Genomic DNA, 21,815 nt, shown 5'->3' on the forward strand with positions numbered 1-21,815 from the left:
GAAAGGGGCAGGGCTGGAGGTAGCCTGTACTACGGCCATTTGCTGCTGTGCCGGGGAAGCGCGTCAGCAGTCAGCCACCGCATGCAAGTTGCTTCTGCTCCAACGGAGCAGTAAGCAATAAAATTTAAAAAAGTTAAGGTAGGCAAAAGGGTTTAGGGGATGGGGAGGAGAGGAGAAGGGAAGGGACGTTAGGTAAAGGGTTAGGGAAGTTCCCTCCCAGTCTGCTCCTTAATTGGAGAGGACTAGGAGTGAACTGGGGAAGGGCGGGATGTGTCACTACCCAGAAATTGCATTAGTGTACCCCCTTTGCGCTCTCCGAGAAGCGCACACACATGGATGCATGTACGCAGCTTTTAAAATTTACCCCATATTAAACAGAACCGGTCCCAACACCGATCCTGGTGGCACTCCGCTTAACACTGTTCTCTCTTCAGAGTAAGTTCCATTTACCATTACATGCTGTTTTCTATCCGTCAACCAGTTTGTAATTCATGCCACCACTTTGGTGCTCACTTCCAAGCTTCTCGTTTTATTCACAAGCCTTCTATGTGGGACCGTATGAAAAGCTTTGCTGAAATTTAGGTAGATCACATCAAGCGCTCTTCCTCAATCTTATTTATTTATTTATTTTATTTTATAGTTTTTATATACCGGCATTAGTGCGAGACATCATGCCGGTTCACATTTTAACAAAATGAGCGGAAAATACATTAGAACAGGGAGATGGGGAGGGGAAAAACAAAGCCAACAGGGCAACGAGAGTGCAGGATTGAGAAGAAAGAGAGAATAAACAAATAATAATTCTTTAGTTACCCAATCAAAAAATCAATGAGATTTGTCTGAAAGGACCTTTCCCTGGTAAATCCATGCTGCTTTGGCTCCAGCAATTCTCCTGACTGTAGATAGTTCACTATCCGTTCCTTCAGCAGAGTCTCCATTAATTTTCCCACCACCAAGATGAGGCTAACTAGCCTGTACTTTTCAGCCTCCTCTGCGCTACCACTCTTGAGAAGCGGGACCACTACAGCTCTCCTCCAACCACTCTGCACCACTCTCGTTTCCAGGGATCTATTGAACAGGTCATGCAGCGGACACGCCAGCACATCTCTGAGCTCCCTCAATTTCCTGGGATGTACCCCATCTGGTCTCTTTCAGTTTTCCTAGCTCTTCCCATACATTCTCTTCTATAAATGGAGTTTCATCTACCCCATCTCCATCTTCGGTCTTCTCAACCAGCAATGGTCCTTCTCCAGGGTCTTCTTTAGTGAACACTGAACTGAAGTATTTGTTTAATATTTCTGCTGTTTCTTCCTCTCACTACACACAGTGCTCCTTGTCGGTTGGACCATTAGACGACAGAGGGGTTAAAGGGGCTCTTAGGAAAGATAAGGCCATTGCAGAAAGACTAAATGAATTCTTTGCCTTCGTGTTTACTAATGAGGATGTTGTGGAGATACCAGTTCCGGAGATGGTTTTCAGGGGTGATGAGTCAGACGAACTGAACGAAATCACTGTGAACCTGGAAGATGTAGTAGGCCAGATTGACAAACTAAAGAGTAGCAAATCACCTGGACCTGATGGTATGCATCCTAGGGTTCTGAAGGAACTAAAAAATGAAACTTCTGATCTATTAGTTAAAATTTGTAACCTATCATTAAAATCATCCATTGTACCTGAAGACTGGAGGGTGGCCAATGTAACCCCAATATTTAAAAAAGGATCCAGGGGCGATCCGGGTAACTATAGACCAGTGAGCCTGACTTCAGTGCCGGGAAAAATAGTGGAAACTATTCTCAAGATCAAAATCTTAGAGCATATAGAAAGACATGATTTAATGGGACACAGTCAACATGGATTTACCCAAGGGAGGTCTTGCCTAACGAATCTGCTTCATTTTTTTGAAGGGGTTAATATACATGTGGATAAAGGTGAACCGGTAGATGTAGTGTATTTGGATTTTCAGAAGGCATTTGACAAAGTCCCTCATGAGAGGCTTCTACGAAAACTAAAAAGTCATGGGATAGGAGGCGATGTCCTTTTATGGATTACAAACTGGTTAAAAGACAGGAAACAGAGAGTAGGATTAAATGGTCAATTTTCTCAGTGGAAAAGGGTAAACAGTGGAGTGCTTCAGGGATCTGTACTTGGACCGGTGCTTTTCAATATATATATACAAATGATCTGGAAAGGGATACGATGAGTGAGGTTATCAAATTTGCAGATGATACAAAATTATTCAGAGGAGTTAAATCACAAGCAGACTGTGATAAATTACAGGAGGACCTTGCAAGACTGGAAGATTGGGCATCCAAATGGCAGATGAAATTTAATGTGGACAAGTGCAAGGTGTTGCATATAGGGAAAAATAACCCTTGCTGTAGTTACACGATGTTAGGTTCCATATTAGGAGCTACTACCCAGGAAAAAGATCTAGGCATCTTAGTGGATAATATTTTAAAATTGTCGGCTCAGTGTGCTGCAGCAGTCAAAAAAGCAAATAGAATGTTAAGAATTATTAGGAAGAGAATGGTTAATAGAACGAAAAATGTCATAATGCCTCTGTATCGCTCCATGGTGAGACCACACCTTGAATACTGTGTACAATTCTGGTCGCCGCATTTCAAAAAAGATATAGTTGCGATGGAGAAGGTACAGAGAAGGGCAACCAAAATGATAAAGGGGATGGAACAGCTCCCCTATGAGGAAAGGCTGAAGAGGTTAGGGCTGTTCAGCTTGGAGAAGAGACGGCTGAGGGGGGATATAATAGAGGTCTTTAAGATCATGAGAGGTCTTGAACGAGTAGATGTGACTCGGTTATTTACACTTTCGAATAATAGAAGGACTAGGGGGCATTCCATGAAGTTAGCAAGTAACACATTTAAGACTAATCGGAGAAAATTCTTTTTCACTCAACGTACAATAAAGCTCTGGAATTTGTTGCCAGAGGATGTGGTTAGTGCAGTTATTGTAGCTGGATTCAAAAAAGGTTTGAATAAGTTCTTGGAGGAGAAGTCCATTAATGGCTATTAATCAATTTTACTTAGGGAATAGCCACTGCTATTAATTGCATCAGTAGCATGGGATCTTCTTAGTGTTTGGGTAATTGCCAGGTTCTTGTGGCTTGGTTTTGGCCTCTGTTGGAGACAGGATGCTGGGCTTGATGGACCCTTGGTCTGACCCAGCATGGCAATTTCTTATGTTCTTATGTTCTTATGTCACCTTTCAATGTCACTATTCCACTTCGGGCCTCCCTTCTTTCTCTGATACATCTGAAAAATGTTTTGTCTCCTCTCTACCTCTTTGGCAACTTTCTTCTGCTTGACTTTTTGCTTTCCTGATTTCTTTCTTTGTCTCCCTCATTTTTAACAGATATTATTCCTTGTGTTCCTTTTTTGGAATCCTTTACTTCTTGAATGCTTTTCTTTTTGCCTTAATTTTTTCAGCCACCTCCTTTGAGAACCAGATTGGTTTCTTTTTCCTATTACTCTTCTTTACTTTCCTAACATATAGATTTGTTGCCTTTGTAATAGCTCCTTTTAATTTGGCCTACTGTTCCACCTCACCCATTTTCTCCCAGTCTTCCAGTCCTTCCTCTAGGTACATCCCCATTTTGACAAATTCTGTATTTGTAAAATTCAAGAGAGGATTGCCAAGGAGATAAAAAATGGTGACAAAACATTTTTCAGATACATCAGCGAAAAGAGAAAGGTCCAAAGTGGTATAGTGAAATTGAAAGGTGGTAATGATCAATGTGTGGAGACAGACGAAGAAATGGCAGAAATATTAAACGAATACTTCAGCTCTGTGTTCACTAAAGAAGACCCTGGAGAAGGACCATCTCTATTCAACAAGAAACTGGAGGGGAATAGATGAAAATCATTTTACAGTAGAAAATGTGTGGGAAGAGCTAAAGAACCTGAAAGTGGACAAAGCCATGGGGCCTGATGGGATTCATCCAAGGATATTGAGGGAGCTCAGAGATGTTCTGGCGGGTCCGCTGTGTGACCTGTTCAATAGATCCCTAGAAACGGGAGTGGTGCCGAGAGATTGGAGAAGAGCGGTGGTGGTCCCACTTCACAAGAGTGGGAACAGGGAGGAGGCTGGCAACTGCAGGCCGGTTAGCCTCACTTCGGTGGTGGGAAAAGTAATGGAGTCTCTGCTGAAAGAGAGAATAGTGAACTATCTGCAGTCCAGAGAATTGATGGACCAGAGGCAACATGGATTCACCAGGGGAAGATCCTGTCAGACAAATCTGATTGACTTTTTTGACTGGGTAACCAAGGAATTGGATCAAGGAAGAGCGCTCGATGTCATATACTTGGATTTCAGCAAAGCTTTTGATACGGTTCCGCACAGGAGACTGGTGAATAAAACGAGAAGCTTGGGAGTGAGTGACAAGGTGGTGACCTGGATTGCAAATTGGTTGACGGACAGAAGACAATGTGTGATGGTAAACGGAACCTTCTCTGAAGAGAGAGCGGTTTTAAGTGGTGTACCGCAAGGATCGGTGTTGGGACCGGTCCTGTTCAATATCTTTGTGAGCGACATTGCGGACGGGATAGAAGGTAAGGTTTGTCTTTTTGCGGATGACACTAAGATCTGCAACAGAGTGGACACGCCGGAAGGAGTGGAGAGAATGAGACGGGATCTAAGGAAACTGGAAGAGTGGTCGAAGATATGGCAGCTGAGATTCAATGCCAAGAAGTGCAAAGTCATGCATATGGGGAGCGGAAATCCGAATGAACTGCATTCGATGGGGGGGGAAAGGCTGACGTGCACGGAGCAGGAGAGGGACCTTGGGGTGATAGTGTCTAATGATATGAAGTCTGCGAAACAATGCGACAAGGCGATAGCAAAAGCCAGAAGAATGCTGGTCTGCATAGAGAGAGGAATATCGAGTAAGAAAAGGGAAGTGATTATTCCCTTGTACAGGTCCTTGGTGAGGCCTCACCTGGAGTACTGTGTTCAGTTCTGGAGACCGTATCTACAAAAAGACAAAGACAAGATGGAAGCGGTACAGAGAAGGGCGACCAGGAAGGTGGAGGATCTTCATCGCATGACGTACGAGGAGAGATTGAAGAATCTAAATATGTACACCCTGGAGGAAAGGAGGAGCAGAGGTGATATGATACAGACTTTCAGATATTTGAAAGGTTTTAATGATCCAAAGGCAACGACAAACCTTTACCATAAGAAAAAAATCAGCAGAACCAGGGGTCACGATTTGAAGCTCCAGGGAGGAAGATTCAGAACCAATGTCAGGAAGTATTTCTTCACGGAGAGGGTGGTGGATGCCTGGAATGCCCTTCCGGAGGAAGTGGTGAAGACCAGAACTGTGAAGGACTTCAAAGGGGCGTGGGATAAACACTGTGGATCCATAAAGTCAAGAGGCCGCCAATGAAGAGTAGCTGACTCGCCAGAATGATGGCTACTGCCTGGAGACAATACCCTTATTCAATAAACATACACATGGTTACTGTGACTCCAACATCACTCTAAGCTTCAACAGCAAGAGGAAATGTGGAAAAAAGGATTTGCACTCTCAAAGACGGGAGTAGCTGGCTTGTTACAGCGGTTACTACCCCAAACCAAATATCCAAATTACTACCTCCACCTTCCTCTATTCCTGATGCCTTTCAACTAGCTTGATCACTCCATTCTTATTCTTCACTTTCAATGCATATCCAGCATAGTTCTCTGCTTCAACAGCAGGGGAGAAGAAAAACTGTTACTTCACACATCCAGCAGAGCTCTCTGCTTAAACGGCAGGGGAGAAGAAAAAAGGATTCACACTCACAAAGCGGGGAGTAGCTGGCTTGTTACGGCGGTTACTACCCCAAACCAAATGTGCCTGATACTTCACTTTCGATGCATATCCAGCATAGCTCTCTGCTTCAACGGCAGGGGAAAAGAAAAACTGATACTTCACGCATATCCAGCATAACTTCAACGGCAGGGGAGAAGAAAAAAGTATTCACACTCACAAAGCGGGGAGTAGCTGGCTTGTTACGGCAGTTACTACCCCAAACCAAATGTGCCTGATACTTCACTTTCGATGCATATCCAGCATAGCTCTCTGCTTCAACGGCAGGGGAGAAGATAAACAACCAATAAGGGCTGTATAACATAATCTGGGTAAAAACAAATAAGCATGGGTGTAGCTTGCTTATTGCGGCGGTTACTACCCCTACTACCTCTAACTAATCAAGCTAGATATTTCACTTGGATGCAGCTCCATCACCGCTCTCTACATTAATGGCGGGGGTGGAAGGGAATTAGAACCAAGAGCTAAGAGAAACAGATAAGTATGAGAGAAAAAATGAGGGAAGCTTGCTGGGCAGACTGGATGGGCCATTTGGTCTTCTTCTGCCGTCATTTCTATGTTTCTATGTTTCTATGTTTCTCTGTATCCTATTTGTGATATTGAACCATACCATCTGATCAATACTGTTCAAGTGAGCCCCTGTTTGGACTTCAGAGACATTTTCCCCATTAGTGAGCACTAAGAATGAGGATCACACCCTCCCTTGTGGTTATCATTACAATTTTTTGAGCAGAGTACCTTGAAGGACATCCACTGCCTCTCTACCTTTTTGTAGATTCTGCAGAAGGGATGCTCCAATCCACATCCGGCAGATTAAAATCTCCAAGGAGAAACACTTCATCCTTCTTTCCCAACTTTTGGATGTCCTCGATCAAGTCTCTGCGCTGTTCATTCATTTGAGTCGGAGGCCTGTAGATCACACCAGTAAAAATAGAAGCACCATCGTCTCTTTTTAGGACGGTATATAATGCTTCTTCTTTACCCCGATGTCCATTGCAATTCAGTTGCTTGGATATTGTTTTTCATATAAAGAGCTACTCCTCCCTCCTTTTCTGTCCTCTCTGTCCTTCCATAACAAGTTATAACCTGGGATAGCCGCATCCCAATCATGAGACTCAGAGAACCTTATCTCCATAACAGCAACAATGTCCAATTCCGCCTCCTTCATTAAGGCCTGCAGGTCTGGGATTTTATTGCTCAGACTAAGCATTTGTGGTCATAGCTTTCCAGCTGCTCTTCCTAGTCATCTTATCTGTTTTTTTGAACTGATTGATTTTGTTACTTTATCTTTCAACTTCCTATATTGCTTGGGGGTGACATTCCAATTCCACTGGCCACCTTCTGTCACCTCCACTCCCTAGTTTAAATGCCTGATAATGTATGATCTGAATTTTTCACTTAGCATCTTCTTTCTTGCCACATACAAATGTAGGCCATCCTTACCATGTAATCTTTTATTGCTCCATACACAGCCCCAGCCTCCAATGTATCCAAAAGCATTTTCCTTACACCAGGTTTTGAGCCAGACATTGAAATTATCTATATAGCATAAACTTTCCTTTTCCTTTCCATGAACAGGTAACACTTCTGAAAAGGATAATAGCCAGGCTTTGAATCTTCTCTAATGTTTTGTTCAATATTTCTGTCCTTAACAAAGAGCAATTTTCCAGATCTCGCTAATGGAAGTGTATTTCTGGACATATATACCTTGCAGCTGCTGACCTGGTGTGACAAGCTTTTCAAATACAGTAGGCTTAGCTCTGAATTAAATGCCAGATTAAAGGGGCATCCTTGCCCTTTCACTGGTTTTAACTGATGAGTGATACCTATTTGTCTAGGCTGTTTGAAATGGGAAACTCACTCCTTGGCTTATAAATTCCTGGATCCCTAATCTTTTGTCGCTAATGGGCTAACAGCTTATATCACTGCTGCTACATGAATGTGCAGGCTTTAGCTTCCATTTCCATCATTCTGAAGGATTTCATTTTACCGTTATCAGGAAATGTAATCATATCCCAGTGAGCTAGCAAAGAGAGGTAATTGACAGATCTCTGACGGCACTGCAAAGTGCAAAAAGGGCTTTCTTTCCTCAACCAAAGAGTTGAGAAAATAAATAGATATTTATTGTTTCACTTCTCTCTCCTCTTTCCTACATATTTCCATGTGTTTCAATGCGGCAGCACATGGGGACTACTGAGAAACTCAGGGGACCGCAGAAATTAGCAAGAAATCCTCTAACCATTTTTTTTTCTTCAGAACTAAGCTTGATCCACCATTCTGGAAAATAATTTCTCAGTTATCTTAACTAATCTCTGCTTTTCTGTTTTCAAAAGAGCTTTTCTAGAGATACAGACTAAGGAAACATTTTAGAAAACAGTATCTAAGATACTCCAGTGAGGACTCAACTTCTTACACTCATTCCTTAAAGATAATAGTTGGGAGACGCCCACAAGATGGCCGCCTGAATAGACGCGTCTGTGAGAAGCTCCCGAAGTTTTGTCTTCGAACTGTTTTTCCTCAGGAACGTTATGCCCCATACTAAAAGAAAAGCGAGGGTACGGGGGACAGAGATGACATCTACCCCGTTGGAGTCAAGTCAACCCCGCATCGGGAGTTTTTTCGCGGCGGTCCTGCCTGGAACACCCGGAGAGCAAGTCGCTGTGGGAGTGGATACGGAGCGTGATCCGCTCTCCCTGACTCCTGAAACATCTCTCAGCCCCGGGTCTCCACGTAAACCGGCACCACCAGGATTCGTGGATGAGAGAGGAACGTTGGAAGCTGTAGCCCCCCAGGAGTGGGAAGAAACAGCTGGACGAGAGATACCATCGGAAGGTCGAGGAAATCTAGAGCAAACGGCAAAGGTACAGCCCCAGAGGGGTAATGGCATCTTGGGACTGGAAAGTGCTGTTAGGCTGTGTAATCCGAGCCTGGATATTGGTGCCGGGGATATAGTGGGTGGAGGAGACGAGAGGAAAGATTTAACTAAGACTGAGAGAGTTAAAATTCCTCCAACAGAAATTTCCTTAACAATGATTTGGAACGCTTTGCAAGCACTGGAAAAAGCAGTTGTGGGTCTCACTAAAGAAATTCGGGAAGTCAAAAACCAAGTAACAAAAAATGCAATTGAGCTTACACAACAAGAAGTGAGAATACAAACAATGGATGGACGTATAAAGGAAGTAGAAAAAATACAACTAAACTTAATTCAGAGTGAATCAACTGTCAATAAGAGGCTTGAGAATATAGAAAATTCCTTGAGATCCCACAATCTGAGATTTCTGAATTTCCCGGTCTTGAAAAATATTTCTCCACTTGATTTATTCAGACTTTATACAATTCAAATTTTGAAAATGCCTGAAGAGGTGAAACCCGTAGTAACGAAAGCATACTATCTACCAACAGCGGATTCTAATCGTGGAAATATAGATGAACATTTATTACCTGATGTTACCACTTTACTTGAATCCTCACAAGAGATGATTGTGACCCAGAGGAGAACTTTACTGATTTCCTTTGCATTTCTTATGGATAAAAATAATGTTTCTAAATATTTTTTTAGAAATAGTCAAGAAAAATTCTTTGGTCATAAACTGTGGTGTTTTCCTGATATTGTTAAAGCGACCCAAACTAGGCGTAAACTTTTCATTGATATGAGAGCTGAAGCGATTCAAAAAGGGGCTCAATTTAAACTGCACTTCCCGTGCAAATGCTATATTGTTTACCAGGAACAGAAATATATTTTCCTTGAACCCTCCCAGCTTAGGGATTTCTTGGCTTCTCGCCCCTAAGAAGCCTCACTATAAAGTGGAAATTGAAATAAGCAAGAGTTCTATCAGGCTGTTAATTTTCATGTTGTAATAGATTACCTCAAATCGCTCCTTATATGAGGTGTCTCCGTATTTCCTTTATTATTTAAAATACAAATTTAGTATGTTGCCTTATAAGATGTGAAGATTACTGTGTTTCCATTTGTATTTTATAATTTTCAAACAAGTATTGACTTGGATGTATATTAAAATGAGAAATTAAAAATTAAAAAAAAAAAAAAAAAAAGATAATAGTTTGCGGTCAAGCCTGTGGGATGCAGGGGGGATACAAGGCATGAGTTTTTGGAACACAAAAGAAAATAGTCCCTCCTATTTAAAACATGGTATGTTTTCTAGAGGACACTTAGGTTGGCCGGAGATGGCCTTTTAGAATCTTTGGCTTTAAAATAAATTAAGACTTGTGTGGTAACTTGGGCGATCATGGCTTGGGACGCAGCCAGCGGGATAAAGGAGGAAGACTCTGGCTATTTCTTTATAACCAATTTTATTTACAAAAACAGAAAAACATAACAGCTTCCAAACGACCTCATTTACTAAGCATTTTCCCCATAGATACAGAATGGGAGAAAGTCCTTCCTTGCAGTTCCAAAACAATCAAACAAATACAAGTAATCTGGCAGTACTCTGGCTTTCTGCCTGTTCCCAGGGGCCTCTCTAACCCTTTCTGGGCTTTGACATCTTACCCTAATGGTGGGGTTGGGGCCTCTCTTCACCCAGAATTCCTTGAGGGGGCTGATCCTTAAGGAGGACCAGGCTAGATAGTTGTGGCCAGTCTGTTAAGGTGGTTTGAGGAAGTTTCCTGTATCTCACAACTTGTTAAAACCTGCCATTGTGCTGTCACTGCCTGTGGCATTTCCTTCCAAAAGAAGCTTGTTTATGAGATCATTCTTTGCACTAATAGACACCTTGTTAAAAATTAGCTTTTCATTCAGGCTTTTAGAGATGGATGTCTTTTACTCTGCGCATCATAACCTGTTTTGTCTGCTCTTCCAAGTTTCATCAGTAATATATTCTGATTCCTGCCTTTTTGTACATTCCCAAGACAATGTGCGACATTCTAGTAACCTTTATTTAACTCTACCATGCATTTCCTATATGAAAATTGCCAACTTCTTTCTCCCCTCCTACTCACCCTGACCCCAAATCACTCGCCAGTTTTGCCTGATCCCCCCTCTAAGGCCCCACCTCAGGGGTACCCAAACTTTCCCAGGGGGGCCACATAGGAAATTTAAAATCATCAAGAAGGCCGCAAGAGTTCCCCCCCTCCCCCACTTGGAGTTTTCTGAACTGGGGTGGGGTAAGTAGGAGGGCCAACTCAGTCTGGGGTATATCTGGGGTATATCTGGCCCTTTGGATGATTTGAAATACTGTGAAAATAAAGTTCCCAGGAGTGTAACAGATAACATGCCAGTAATATTTCCAAATTTCTCGGATGTTGGCAACACTTCCCCTTCCCCTGCATCAGCCCCTCTGAGAAGTGTCTGTGTGTGTCCCTTCCCTTTCATTTTTAACTCCCTCTTTCACCCTTTTCATTCACTCCCTTCCCTTCTCACTCACCCCCTCCCTTCACTCATCCTGCTCACTCACCCAACTCTCCTCTCACCCTACTTCCCTCCCTCACCCTCTCCCTTGACTCAAACTCTGCACTTCCCTCTCATCCTACTCTCTCTCCTTCACTCATCCCATTCTTTTCATTCCCTCCTCTCCTTTCACTTCCTTCTCTCACCCCTCCCCTCTCTCATCCTACTTTCCTCTTGCCCCACTTCCCTCTCATCCTACCTACTCCCCTCTCCTCACTCTCCACACTTTCCTCTCGTCCTACTCCCCTCCCATTCACTCACCCTACACCTCCCATACTATTTTCCTTCCTCTCATCTTACACCCTCCCCTCCCTTCAATCACCCTAGTCTCCTCTTACCATACTCCTCTCCTTTACCTCTTATTCATACTTGGGATTGTCATATAAGTCAGATTTAAAATATCCAGCTCAGTAACAATAAATCCAAATGCAAGACAATGGTTAATCCTAATTTGATTTTTTGGATGTAATTACTTGTCTTTCCAAAATCAATCACAAATCAAGTTACATTCAAGTGTAGTAGATATTTCCCTGCCTGGGGCAGAGAGGTGGGTGTATGTAATAAGACACGGTCATTTTTTTCCTGATGAAAAAATGGGATTCACTAACTAGTGGTACTTGTTACTGGAGGTTTATGCATCATGCAGCATTTTTCCTAGTGGTAAAATAATGTGGCAAAAAATACTGTGGCAAAGCAGTCCTGAAGAAACGCTGCACAATGGTGGCCTCCTCATCCCAGGACACCATGTTTTAAAGGGGATGTTTAGGCTGTTCCCATGACAGGGACAAAGGGAGGCCCGAAGCTTTCCTGTACCACTTTGAAAATGGAGTCCCCAGAGCAAGATGACTAGAGTGCACTGTGTCCTTCACGGCTAGACTACCAGGGTTAATAGCAAATGAATTATGGTGCCTGAAGAGAGGTAGAATGGCTAGATAATATTTTTAAGAACAAGGAGACAGGCTACCACAGGCTCAATTATTATCTATTTTTCAAAATTTGGTTATATAATCCAGCAGATGGGGGGGGGGGGGGGGGTTGGAGAGGGTTTCTCAATAGACCCCCCTGATTTTTACACTCTTCTGGAGAGGAGAGTTCTGGGCCTGAATGGACCTTTTAAGACCTGATCCTGGAGCATCAAGATGTATGTTAATTTCTGATGTTCCCAAGGAAAGTTAGCTTCACCTCTTGAGATGTAGTTAACTATCGATGAAATAACACGGCTGGCGAATTTTGAGGCAAGTCATGTTTTTCATTTAGCATAAGATCTCCAAGTAATGAGCTGATTTGCATGCAAATAAATTAATTTTAATATCCACATTGTACCGGGATTTTAGGGGGTAGATAAACCGCACTATTGGAAATACTGCTTGTTATCTATGCATAAGGCAATTACCATGTAGTAAACTCTGTTTACCAGGCAGTAAAGACCTTGTTATGATTTGTGGGTATGTGGGACCTTGGCCTGAGGTGCAAGTTGATACTACCTGTGGGAAGGACTCCCACAGGTCTGCACCTTCGGAAGGTGAGGTCAGAGACAGCAGAGAGCTCTGGGTGAGGCAATAGAGAGATCCCTCAGCACCAGGAGGGGACGCAATGCCTGGTAAGGGAAACCGAGGGAAGGGATGCCAGACAGACCGCAGAGCGGGGGACGTGAGGCTTGACCAAGCAGGAGGTACTCCGGAGGGCAACCCCGAAGGGAGGAGCTGCACAGCGTAGGGTGATGATGAAATGCCGTAGGCCAGCCCATAGGAGAGGGAAGCCCGAGCTGAGCCTCTAGTGATGACATAGCACCTCCCTAAGGAGCGGGGAAGTGGAGGCAGTCACAATGTCGTTCGTAGGTGCAACTCCGAGGAGCAGGGAAGCACACAAGCCCCAGAGAAGATGGACAGCATTACCCCGAGGAGAGGGGAAGCTATGGCAATCACTGTAGTATGAAGACGCGGTCCTGAGAAGTGGGAGGCATGGGCAATCTCGTTCAAGGTGGAGGCACAACCCCAAGGAGCGGGGGAGTCGCCTAGTAGTAGATGAGTCCCAGAGATAGCCCCAAGGACGGAGTCAACAAATGGGCCAATTCAGTACGGTGCGATCAGCCGAGCACACCGTTTAGCACCTCTTTGGCAGGCGTTAACCATAGAAAGCACCGGGAAAGTGTACAGAAAAGCAGAAAAAACAGCTTTTCTGTACACCTTCCAACTTAATATCATAGTGATATTAAGTCAAAGGCCCCAAAAATAAAAAAAATAAAAATCTGCCCGCCAGTCCGCGGGTTGAAAAAGGGACGCTCAATTTTGCCCGTGTCCGTTTTCCGAACCCATGGCTGTCAGCGGGTTCGAAAACAGATGCCGGTAAAATTAAGCTTCGGTTGTCTGACCCACTGACAGCCGCCACTTCTGCTAATAAGGAGGTGCTAGGGATGCGATAGTGTCCCTAGTGCCTCCTTTAGCATAGGCCCTAATTTAACTACAAAATTGCGCGCGTCGGGAGAGCAGGCGCTCAACACGGAGTACCAGTTCTCCCGGACTTTTTAATGAATTGGCCTGAAAGCTTGGCAAATGACTCCCTTTGTTTATATCTGAAGTAATGGTGTTCTCAGCCCACTGCTCTAACCACTAAACCAGTAGTTCCCAACCAATTTGCATGTTATGGAGGCAGTGCATGCAAATTGTCTCTCATGCATATTCATTGTTGATATCCTGAAAACCTGACTGGCTGGGGGGTCCCCAGGACAGGGTCAGGAACCACTGCACTAGACTACTCCTCCATTCTGCTCAGATGGCTGATCAAAAGCCTGCATTGGATAGCCCTGATTGTTCCACTTGCAGACACAACAACCTAATCTTTCAAACTCTCGCAATCCAGTACTTGTGACCTGGTTTACATCTGCAGAACTGTAGAAACCAAAAGGCCTTACTGCAGAAGAATCTAAGCACATTATCATGAAATAAGTTGTTTAACAGTTAATATGTGATGGTTTATAATAGAGTACCGATGTTCAATTAACCATTTAGCAACAGTTACCTAGGAAATTAATGCACTTGAAACCAGTCAAGGAGAAATATATATATATTTTTTACATCCCAGGCCAAAATCATCAATCTTGATGACTGCTAAAATGGAGAAATGGAAGAAAAGAGGAGAAAAAAAGAGAGAATGACAGGATTCAATTAGGAAGTTCAATTTACTTGTTTGATGGTGTGTGCTTTATGGTAGATAGCATTGAAGGTGCAGGTATTTTTGTGTCCTCTGCAGGTGTACTAAAATATTCCTGCCTCAATGTGAGTATTGCACTAAGCTTGTGGGCAGTTAGTGGAGTCTTAACCAGGATGTGTTTCCTTTGTTACGCAGACCTAGGTAATGGTTTACCCTTTAGTGGAGGAGCCTATCATGTGAAAAGATGTCTCTGATTCCCTCTTGTTTTCATATTTATTTAGAATTTGACAATGTTTATCAGACAAGTATCTGAGGCCGCACATGCCCCAATTTTTTTAAAGTTTTTTTTTGCAGAATATGCTACCCAGTGTTGCATTCAGCAGTTTTGGGCTAACCCCGCAAACCACCACCATAACCTCTCAGGCCGGGCCCCAGTCACAATTCTGCCGACTCCATGCTATACCCTTCTTTCCTTTGCAGCATTATGCCAGCAGCTTACCTCATAGCAGGACACTGCTGACTCCATATCACCATATCTCCCCTAGGCGCGTGAGCAGCCGATGCTGCTCGATTTAAAGAACCCTTGGCAGGAAAGGTCCTGCAGCATGCTCTGACATCATGCAGCTAGGCCTATTAAAGGCCCTCTAGACTTCCACTTCCTTGCCTCAGCAACAGGTCTCCCTACCCTTCAGTAGTGTATGTTGCCCCATCACTCCTTGTCTTCAGTTCTTGTGGTCCTTGTCTTCACATCTCCAGTTCAAGTGATCCTTGTCTTCATTCTTCAGTACATCTTTGCCTCCCTTGCTGCCTGACTGTTCTCCTCCATGCCTTCTTATCCTACCTATCCAGCCCGCCTTTACCTTCAGATGGATACCCAGTATTGACCATAGCTTGATTCCTGGACACTTGAAATGCCACCTGCCACAAACCTCTGCCTGCCATCATAGAAACCTCACACACCCACATTGACCCATCTACATCAACGGAACCCATTGTCATCAGCAAATGCCCCTACCTAAGACCTGCCAGCCCTGGCACCCAAAGGCTCAATGCAAGGGGAATGTGGGCTGGTAAAGGCAAAGCTCCAGTTGGGCCTCTGCCTCATCTGGGTCCATCTGCTGACAGAGGGGACCTGCAGGGTTCCTCTCTGCAACAGGTTGCTGAGGCCATGGACCTGGCGGATCTGATATCCCTGTAGGCCATCCCAAGCTTCATAAGCTACAAGACCAGCAGAAGATCCTGGCGGCTTCTATGGACTGGCTCTCCACATGACTAGATGCACTCACTACCTCAGAGGCTCCATTACCTTTTATGTCAGTACTGCTACCATCCAAAGCCTCCAGCTGTCCCATACCACAACTGCTGGCTCCACCCCACTTTACCAGGAACCTCAAGCAATGCTTAGGGTTCCTGAATCAGTCCCACATGTACTTTTCCTTATAAACACCATTATTTCCAGATGACTTGACGAAAATGACCTGTATTCTCTCCCTATTGGATGGAACAGCCCTAGCTTGGACCTTCTGCTCTGAGAGCCTGCAGACCCACTGCTGCACAACTTGCAACAGTTTACTGACCTGTTTAAGACAGTCTTGGAGGATCCTGGCCAAACAGCCACCATAGGTTCCAACTTACTCCACCTCCACCAAGTCTCCAGAACCCTGGCCAAGTATGCCATAGAATTTAAGAGCCTGGCTACAGAGTTCAACTGGAAGGAGGACTGTCTTATCACAATCTTCCTAGAGGGTGTCTCCTCAAAGATTAAGGATGAGTTCGCTGCTCCTTAGAAGTACTCATCGAGCTGACCGGGAAGATTGATCGCTGACTCCAACAGGACACGTGAGGCTCATTCACCTCTAAGAAACATTACACTAGCACCTTGGTTCCAACGGCCAGTCTCACCTCCAGCATCTAATCTACCAACTCTACCCCTCCGCAAGAACCCATGCACATGGGTCATAGTTATTTGGCCTCCAAGTAGAGGCTCTGCTGTAAACAGCAGGGCCTATGTTTATATTGTGCTGGTTGGGAATGTCTGTTAGCTCACTGTCCGCTGAAGTCGGGGAAACTCCAGTGCCTAGTGTCTGGTAGGGAGATGACCCTAAGCCTTACTATTCCAGCTCTCCAACTACTACTTCTTGTGACCTTGGAACTGGGTCCCATAAGCTTTGCCATACAAGCATTCTTGAATTTAGGTTCCGTGGGAACTTTATCATGAAAGAACATGTGGATCAACTCCTCATTCCCACAATCTGGAGGGCCTCCCCCTTGATAATTTCTTCCATCTACAAGGAATATCTTCTTGGCCAGGTCACCCTGACTACAACGCTGGTGACCTTACTCACTGGTCTCCTCCATCAGGAAGAACTCAGTTTACATCTAATCTCCAGGTCCATCCAGAATATGTGTTTTCCTAATTATTTCTACCCTGTTCATTGTTTATCCAGGTTATTTCTTCCCTGTTCATTGTAAAGCAAGACTTTGTCTCTGTTATATTTTTGCTGTTTAATGTAAACCGAAGTGATAATTAATCTTGTTAATTGAACCTCGGTATATAAAAGTTATAAATAAATAAATAAATAAATCCATCCCATTGTCTTGGGATTATTCTGGCTCCAACAGAACAGCCCACAATTTAACTGGGCTATCCTACAACTCATTAGGTGGGATCAAGAATGTATGGATCACTATCTGGAGCATGTTGAGCCTCCTTGCCACCTCACCGTAGCTACAACTCTTCTGGGACTTCCTCCGCAGTATGCGGATTTGAAGACGTCTTTTTAAAGAAGAAGGCTGAAATCCTGCCTCCTAACTGTACATAGGACTGTAAGATTGAGTTCTTCCCAGATACCATGCTCCTGCAGGGAAGGGTCTACCCCTTGTCACTTCCATGTCTGACTATATCCGGGAAAAACTTGGAACATGGTTTTATCTGTCATTCTTCCTCCCTGGCTGGAGCCAGAATTTTATTCATTGCAAAGAAAGACTGCTCTCTCAGACCATGCATCAATTACTGGGGCTTGAACGCCATCACAAAAAAGGACCATTACCCATTACCATTAATATTGAAGCTCTTCAACTGCCTACAAGGAGTGAAGATTTTCACCAAACTGTACCTCAGAGCGGCATATAATCTCATTTGAATCAAGGCTGACGACAAGTGGAAAACAGCTTTTAATTCAAGTGATGGACACTACGAGTATCGTTATGCCCTTTGGGCTTTGCAGTGCACCTGTAGTTTTTCAAAAGATGGTTAATGAGATTTTTTGTGTCTTGCTGTACACTTGTATGGTCATGTACCTAGACAACATATTGATCTTCTCTCAAACCCTCAGCACCCAACTTCGAGATGTTTGCACAGTCCTACAATGCCCGCAAGAGAATAATCTATATGCCAAGCTGGAAAAATGCTTCTTTGAATAGGAACTCCCTTTCTGGGATACATTGTCTCTCGTTATGGATTCTATAAGGATTCTGCCAAAGTAAAAGCCATCAGGGACTGGCCCTGTCTGGTGGGACTTTGGGCTATACAGAAATTCATGGGATTCGCTAATTATTGTCAGTTTATCCCAATCTGCTCCTCCGTGGCAGCTCCCCTTACTGCGCTTTCCTGTAAGAGTGCCAACACCAAGAACTGGCCACCTGAAGCCTTGGAGGCATCCCAGAACCTGAAGGATGCTTTTGTGGATGGGCTCTGCCTACTTCATAAAGATCCTACATGGCCTTTTGTCCTAGAAATCTATGCTTCTATTCTGGACATAGCTGTTTTTAAGCCAACATTTTCCAGAAGGAGTACTTCATCCATGTTACTTCTTTTCAAAGAAATTCTCAATTGCAGAGGGCATCAAAGATCGAGAGCTCTTGGCTGTTAAATTAACTCTTGGAGTGGTGCCACCTACTTGAAGGGACTCAACACCATATCAAAATATATATAAATCACAAGAACCTGGAACATCTTCACCTAGCTCAATGTCTAAATGCAAGACAAGCTCACTGGTCTTTGTTCTTCGTTCACTTCAATTTCAAACTGCAGTATCGCCCCACACTCATGAATCAATGGGCAGTTGCCCTCTCTTTCCAGATAGAAGATGTCCCAGAACCTCCCAGACTCATCATTAATCCCACTAAGATACTTCTGGCTACCATAGTGACTGTCCCTTCAGGGAAGACAGTTGTTCCTTCCAGACTACATGAGAAAGTATTGAAATGATACCCTGTTAGACCATCAAGCTAGGGTGAGAGAACATATAGAAATTTCATCTTTGTGAGACTTTGCTCACTCCAAATTATGTCAAATCTTCACCAAGGTGTACTGTGCTGTTCATACATCTCACTCTGCATGCGAAACTGGTCCATAAATCACCACTAACACCTCACCTCGACCTATCAGGTAGCCCTCCTATAGAGAGATACAGTGGTGGCCATATAACTTATACATATAAGTTATAACTCACTCTGCCCTGATCCACACAGTACACACCTACTTTTTGGCATGTAACATTTAGCCGTATAAGGGACTTAGACAACTAAGCAGAGGCTGCTGAACGTAGGCGCATATTCAGCGGCCGCTACTTAGCCACATAAGTCCTGCTTATCTGGCTAAATAGCATTTTATGTGCTTTGAATATCGGGCCCTATAAAGTCTTGGTTGAATTTTCTAATGTTTCAAGTTTGCTTTCATCAGAATTCATCCTATATTCCAGATCTGCTATATTTTTTTTTATGCTTTGGAGGTAAATGTACAGCATTGTGTAACAGTTCAAGACAAAGAAGTCTCAGTCCTTGAGACTACTTTCCATATTTCTCTGAGGGTTGTCTCAGCTGGTTCAATTATTTCCCCAATTATCAAGCCTCTTTGCTCAGATGAAATCCCTACTGCAGCTGGAATTGGTACTTGTAATCTCACTCCATTTCTAGGAGGTTTCTGTTAAAAACAACCTCTCAAGGGTTAACTGGCATGAATGGAAACATTACTATATTTAAAAAAATCTCAGAGAAGAAAACTTCAAATAATATCCAAGAAAATCCCACTCTAATCTAATACAGATTAAACATTTGCCAGTAAATATGAGGAGATTTCTTGCTTATGATTCTTATAAAATTCACTGGTGGCAGTAGAGCAGTGCTTTTTACCTGTGTCTGCCTCCTTCTCTGCCAGCTTCACTATGAAGTTGCATTGTGTTTGTGGCCATCAAAAAGACACTGATGACACATACATCATGTATCTAAAATCACTTTAGCATCCATTATTCTCATCTGTCCACAATACATAATTTCCAAAATTACAATTTTGTATATATGCAAATAAAATAAGAAGAAACACGAACAATTCATCTGTTATTAGTGTCTTCAATACATGGAGGATTTTTGACACTATCCCAGTGTTTCAAAATTACAGTATCTGCATCAGCCATACACACACACAAAAAAATCAACTTCATTCATCACTAATGGGAAGCGAGTGATTAAATACAATATGTATTGATGATACAATTAATCTTATCAAAAAATTGCTATATCAGCAGTTAGATGCCAAAATATTCATACCATGTAAAAAAAATGAATTCAGCTTCTTTGATCTTTTTTCAATTCCATATTTGTAGCAAAACTGCTGACAGTGACTGTCTATAGAATACTTTAGCCTCAAATAGCCTCTTCAAACTTCTTCAATTATAAAACAATTTTTAAAACACACTGCTGTGTACAAAATCAAACACAACAAGCTATACATGTCATGGACCCTGCCCGTGGGTCCCCCCGCGAGCAGGCACTGCTTACCTTTCTTCACCCGACGCGGCATGGACGCCGCTGACGTCGGGCCTTCCAGCACAGCCGGAGCCGTGGACTTTGTTTCCCTGCGCGGCACGGAGGCCGCCCATATTGCCTGTCTTCACCACGGCCAGAGCCGCGGACTTCCTGTCCCTCTTCGCGGCTAGAAGCCGCCGCCGACGTCATCTCCTCTTCGCGTTGTGGAGGCCGCATCCCTGGGCTCGAGTGACGGCTTGAGCCGCCCCCGGGGCTTCCTTCAGCGGCTGGAGCCGCTGCCGTCATCGAGGCCTGCCTCTCAGGCCAGCCCTGCCTCCTGCGTCGAAGACGTAGGTGCAGGCCGCTGTCCGCGGTCCTGCACAAGCGCCTGCTTCCTTCCTTAGGCGCCGGTGCGCGCCTCTCTACAGGATTTAAAGGCCAGACACAGGAAGTGTGCTGGCCCCACCTAAGATTGGACTTCCTGCTCCAGCCCTATAAAGGGCTGCTCCGCCTTGCATCGGAGTTACTTCACTCTGGAGGCTCCTGCCTGCCAGAGCTCCATCAGGTCTTCTTTGTGGAGCTCCTCTTCGTTTCGTCTTCTTGTCATGTCAAGTCATGTTCGTGCCTGAGGTCCCCGTCCAGGTGTCCTGCTGTCTCGTCTTGCTCTTCTGCTTCCTGATGTCCCAGGTTCCTTGATGTTCTGTCCTTCTTGGTGTTTGCTTCAGTGCTCCTGAGCCTTCAGGTCGTGTCAGGCCCGACTCCATCGGATGATGTCTTTCCCGAGCATGGAGTGGCCGGCAGGTGGACTGGTGTCCTCTGCTCCTGAGCCATCATGTCCTGCCAGCCTTTGTGGTGCTTTGGGCGACATCTGGCTTCGTCGTCGGAGTCCCACTTCGACTGGATTCTTCCCTGTGCTTGTCCCGTTTTCAGCATGGTCCGTGACCAGCCTCCTCGGGCTGTGTAAGGCGCGCAGTGGAACAGGATGGTCCGCGACCAGTCCTGCGGGTGGACTGTGTAGGGCGCCCTGAGAGACAGTGCCAATGTCCTTCCGCCCAGCTTCTCATCTCGTCTGGACTTTGTCAAGTTCCTCGTCTCGTCCTGGATGCCATTGCATCAGTCTTGGTATCATGTCAATGTCTTGTTTCTGATTTCGTCGCATCGACCCTGGTCCAGGATGCCATCGCATCGACCATTGGTCCGTGATGTCTTCGCATCAGCCTTGGTGTCATGTCTTCAGCTACCTTGGTGCCATGTCCTGTGCCAGCCCTCATCTCTGATGCCATCCGCATCAGCCTTGGTGTCATGTCTTCATCTGCGATGCCGTAGCATCAACCTTGTTGTTATGTCTTCGTGTCAAGGCCCGTCTGCCCTCGTCCTCAGGCCAGGCCTGCTGCTCCATGCCGATCCAAGTGGCAGGTCCGAAAGGGCTCGGAATGGTCGGAGGACCATTCACATTCCAACATCATCATGTTGTTGGCCTCGGGAGCTTGCAGGCCTGGCAGAGGGTAAGCCCTTCAGCCATGCTGGTACACACCGTCAACCCTCGGTTCGGCCCTAGATCCGTCTGGGGTCGGGCTGAGGCCCAAGGGCACACTAAAACACCCCCGTTTGTAATAGAATGCAAGGCCTCTCGAGGCCCTTCATGTAACAGAATTCAAGGCCTCTCGAGGCCCCTCATGTAACAGTACA

Source organism: Rhinatrema bivittatum, chromosome 2 (genome assembly GCF_901001135.1).
Source record: "Rhinatrema bivittatum chromosome 2, aRhiBiv1.1, whole genome shotgun sequence".
NCBI lineage: Eukaryota > Metazoa > Chordata > Amphibia > Gymnophiona > Rhinatrematidae > Rhinatrema > Rhinatrema bivittatum.